General features: G+C 57.4%; 1 long non-coding RNA gene across 15 annotated transcripts in view; it reads right to left on the bottom strand.

Moving 5' to 3' along the window:
* The window catches only part of LOC144216320 (uncharacterized), a 15,614-nt gene that overhangs the window by 675 nt on the left and 10,136 nt on the right, over window positions 1-4,803 (bottom strand). For 4 of the 15 annotated variants that reach the window (XR_013330637.1, XR_013330638.1, XR_013330634.1 and 1 more), the window contains exons 2-6: window positions 4,118-4,510; window positions 3,768-3,837; window positions 3,062-3,401; window positions 2,762-2,932; window positions 13-779 (exon numbers count right to left, since the gene is read on the bottom strand). This is a non-coding gene — a long non-coding RNA (uncharacterized LOC144216320). The remainder of the gene's footprint in view (window positions 1-12; window positions 780-2,761; window positions 2,933-3,061; window positions 3,402-3,767; window positions 3,838-4,117; window positions 4,511-4,803) is intronic. The other 11 variants (XR_013330648.1, XR_013330639.1, XR_013330640.1 and 8 more) reach the window with 11 other exon arrangements.

Here is a 4,803-nt window from a genome sequence, read left to right as displayed (position 1 = left end):
GTGCCTCCCCACCTAGAGCAGGGCACACCCACACTGCCCGCCGAGCCCCATCAGGCTGTGGGCGGCTCTTAGGGGAACGCTGGGGTCGTGGCGGTCGGCGGCTCCATTCCTAATGCGGGATGCGTTTCATCCCGTGTGCATGGTCGTCGGTCAAAATCCGCGGAGGGGCGGAGAGGGAAAGGCGGCCGCGGTTCGCCGAGACTCCCCCTCCGGCCGCACAGCCAGCAAGGCAGCCCCGCCGCTCACCAACCCGATCCATCCAGTCGCCGCTCCTCTTCCTCCAATCGTGTCGTCCGTCGGTCACGTCTCCAGCCCGAAAGGAGCGGGGAAACTGAGGCCTACCGCAGCCGGCGCTGAGCGCGTGCGCGGGAGGCTGGCCAGGCTGCTGCATGCCCGCCAGGCACGGAGGTGGCGAGCGGAAACCGCAGTCCCGAGCCTCCCAAGGGAGGCAGGGAGGGCGGCCAAGCGGCGCAGGCACCTCTGGGCCTCGAGGGAAGTCTAAGTTGGCCAAGTCGGCAAAAGAAGAAAGAGAATTCACGGTTCGGGGCTGCTGTGGGAAGGCCACGCTTTCACCAAAAGCATCCGCCGGGTCTAGGACGCGGCTGGGGAAGGGGCTGGGCAGTGGGCACAGCAGGGAAGGCATGGAATCCAATTGCATTTGCTTCCGCGGCTCGGAGCTCGGAGCTCGGATCCCGGCGGCAGATGGACGTCCTGAACCTCAACCTGAGTGCGGATTCCGTGTGCAGTTGAGGGAGAGACCGACCAAAGCGGAGACACGGCTGGAAAGAGAAGAGAGAGAAATCGAGAGTGAGCACCATGGCCGAGGGGGAAAGGTGATCCCGACGACCCTCGTCCTGTCCATAAATATCCGGGCCAGGCCAGGCGGACAAATGATCCGGACCGCCGACGCCTCCCTAGAGGATAGAATCCTCGGCTTCGCCTCCCTTTGCTCTGCGCCTCCAGGAAAATCACTTCAGTTCTCTGAGCCCTGAACGCCATACCTTTAGTTCAGGAAGGTGGCACAGGGCGCCAAAAGACCTTGAAATAATCGGGTTTACTGTTTGTACCTCCCCTCCCTTCCCTCCAACGGAACTGCTTTCGACGAAAACACCCTGAGCTTCCCTGCCTGGGTCACAGGGTATGTATGACCAGAGATGCCGGAGGAGAGATGTACACAGCAGGCGCCCAATCATCGCTCGTGTGCTGCAGATCTGCGTCAATTCCCCATCATACGGGGACACCGATGCCTGGTTAACAAGCCCTTTCAAAACCACGCAGAGGGCTCCGCTAACCGCTCTTAAGAGCTGGATGCAAGGTGACGCAGGACGCAGAGCCGGGTCCCCAGGGACCCAAAGCCAGGGCTCATTTCCACCTCGTCTCCCTGCGTCAAGGATTCTCAGCATGCCCAGCGCTGTCCCCAAACCACCCAGCTCAGGTCCTGCTAGGCTGAGCCCGGGGCTTGAGAGAGAGAGACGTCCCGGGCGCAGAGAGAGGGGACGCAGGAAACCCGAAACCCGAGCAGAGTTTAGGGGGCCGGAGAGAAGGGGAGAGAAGGCGAAGGCCCGGACGTTCAAGGCGGGGAAGAGCCCAGCAGGAGGAGACGCTCAGGACCGGGGAGGCAGCCGGCGGAAGCGAGGGCCCGGGGAGTGCGCGAACCCGCTCCGGGCGCAGCGCGAGGCGCCCCCGCTCGGTCCCCCAGCGCGCCCCACCCGGCCCAAGGGGGGCGCCCCACCGACCAATTTGGCGAGCACAAAACCCGCGCCCCAGGGGCCTTTGCCTGGCCGCTGGGGCTTGATTCATTTCTTGACTAATTAACTGGAAGCTAGGTCGCCTCTTCTTTCGGGGCCCAATTAATTCGCCGCGGGCGGTGCGGCGGGGGCCATGAGGCCTAGGCGCCCGCCTGGAGCCCTTTTGTGAAGGGCTGTCTGGACCATATTGATTCTACACACACACACCCACACACACACACACACACACACACACACACACACTCCTTCCTTCGTATATAAAGAAAAGTCTTGAAAGCGCTGGATTGCCTGAGTTTAAGAAGGATTGTCAGCCTGTCACTTCCTCCTCCCCCCACCCTGCCCAACCAACTGCACTTGCTTCTAGAAGGAAGGGACCAACGGGCTAGGGCAGCTTCCAGATCTGCCCGGACAAGGGTTAAATGGAATGTCTCCCTATGAAGAGCAAAAAAGTAAAGGAGACAGACGGCCACAGTGGACCCACTGTGTGCGCGCTGGAGGGACACCTAGCGCCTCCCCGTTCAAAGTCAGAAAATGAGAAAGACAATCCCAGGTGGAATCCCAGCTCCACAAGAGACTAACTAGCCGTGAACCCCGGGCAAGTCTTTGTATCCCCCTGCGTGACTCAGTTTCCTCCCCTGGAGATGGGAGCTCACTGTGAAGGCACCTGCCTCCTCGGATTGTTGTATGTGATGAGCTGAGGGGTGGAAAAGTTCTCAGAACATTCCCGTTCACTTGAGCATTTCACAACTGTTGTCTTCGGTAAAGAGCATTTCATAAAAACCCCGTTTTGCAGGGATGAGGAGGGAGCCCTGGGCTAAGGAGCGCGGACCCGCTGCCTAGCGATCCTGGTGCTGGATTCCAAGGTCAAGACGCTGGCGAACGAAATCTTCTAGTGGGCTGGGTGCCAGGGGAGAGCGATCTCCCTGCCCGGTGGGCCCAGAGACTCACTCGTGTGGGACTGGAGCCTTCTTCCCGCCCACCTACCCCCATGCTCCCCCCAGTTCAATACTGACTGCGAAAGACCGAGAAACTCCAAATCCTGAAAGCTCCGGTTGGAAGCCAGCGGCACGGCACCGAAGGTGATTTCCCCGCGGTTGCGGGGGAGGGGGGACCTCATCGATTGTATTGACCTCAACGGTGGGTCAGCTTGTCTCCATCATCGACCAACCGAACGAAGTCTAGGACTAAAATAGAGACGAAAGGAAATCACAGGCGTCTTTGTAAATCCATTGGAAAGGGGCCAGAACGCGCAGTAACCCACGCCCGCGCACCCTCACACCCTCACGCAGCATCTCGGAAAGCGAGCTTCTCACCTCACTCCCCTTTATTCGATCCTGGTTTCATTTTTTAGTTCTGTTCTATACTTAAAACCCAAAACAAACAAACAAGGATTCATTTAGTCAATCAACAAACACCGGATGAAGAGGCTGCATGTGCCAGACTGCGCTGGTCACTGGGCTACACCAATGAGGGAAGAGGTCTGCAGAGAAACAGAAAATCCTGGTGGGGGTGGGGTGGGGAGGAAGGGGTTGTAAAGGCTTCTTCGCGGTCTCTTTGAGCGCTGTGACCTTGGGAGAGGCTCTTGTCCCACACTGCCTGTCTGTGAAGAAGGACAGCACTGCCCAGTCCTAGGCAAGGTGTCGGCGGAGTGGTCTGGAAGAATCGGATGGGAGACTCTAGACGTTAGATCCTTCAGCTCGGAGCTTCAGGGAGCAGATCTGGGGAAGTCCTTTGGGAAACCCCCACAGGGTGTAGACCCTGACTCCTGAAAACTGCCAGGCGCTGGCCACAACCTCGAGGCCCCTTTGGGATTTTCAGGGCTCCCAGATGTTCCTGCCTTTTCCCAGGATCGGAAAAAACCACCTGGCCCAACCTCCCCCAGCACGCATAGAAGGTGGGGCAGGGCTGAGTTTGGCCTTCCTGCCTGAGATGCTGAATGTAAGCCCTCTGCCACCCCACCCTTCCTGGGCCTTGACTTTCCTCCTCTCTAAAATGAAAATGTATATATATTCTACTCACCGCAGTGGATAAAGTTCAAGACAATCAGCATCGAACCAGCCAGGACCCAGTGTCTCCAGCGCTTAGCCGACTACATGGACAGAGAAAGCCCTTCAATCAATATTTGTGGAATGACCTAGTGGATGCTTCTATCCATGGGACCAAACTTTCTTCTATCGTGTTTTCACTGTTTCACCTTACATATCAGAATCTGTGGGGGGGGGGGGCCNACTAATCCGTTTGATGCTGGTTTTTAAAAAGTGCACTTTGGGAGTGAGTAGTCATTGGTTTCCAAAAGCACAGAGGAGCCCCTTCAGTCTGTCTCTCCCTTTCTTCATTGACTTTTATTCCCGTATGGAAAGATTACTTACTGAGCACCTACAATTGCCAAGCGCTGTGATTGGAGTTGTAGATAGGATGAGTCAGTCTTCTCTTTCCATCCAGGAACTTAGAAAATAAAGACCTAATATTAGACACTCTTGGCAGGACCATGTAGCAATACACCTCTTCGGCTATGGTTGCTCTTTTCCCCTTTCTAGCTCTTTAAGTCACTTTTGACCAGCTCATAAAGTCTAGTGCAGTGCTTGGTAAACAGTAGGCGCTCGCCAAGGGCTGGGTGCATTTCTGCGCAAGAGGTCTTCAGCACCTTCAGAGACACTTCCAAATGAGGGCTCCGTTTGACTGGGGTGCGCTTCCATCCTGACACTCCAGTTACAGGTACAATTCAGGCTGGTATAAGGCCCGCTGACTTCCACTGAGCGTATCTGGAGGGGGAGGGGGAGTAGGTGAGAGCTGGACTGGCCTTTGCAAAAGGGGGTGCGGGGCCCTGAGGTTCTGCAAACCGCGTCCCCTTTTCGCATCTCCCCATCCACCTGGCTGTCCTCCTTTGCAGACCACTCTCCCCGACACACACACCACACACCCACACTTGCCCCGGTAAACAAGCGCGAGTGCAGGTGGCGCCTAAGAAACGAGGCGTTAGTTTTGCCCTGAAAACTCTCCACAAACCCCCCTCCCTTCCCCGATCCCGGTTCCAGCCCAGCCTCTCCGGATCCAC

This window comes from Crocuta crocuta, unplaced genomic scaffold (assembly GCF_008692635.1).
Source record: "Crocuta crocuta isolate KB4526 unplaced genomic scaffold, BGI_CrCroc_1.0 scaffold692, whole genome shotgun sequence".
In the NCBI taxonomy this organism is placed as follows: Eukaryota; Metazoa; Chordata; class Mammalia; order Carnivora; family Hyaenidae; genus Crocuta; species Crocuta crocuta.
This window is presented reverse-complemented; position numbering and strand designations above follow the sequence as displayed.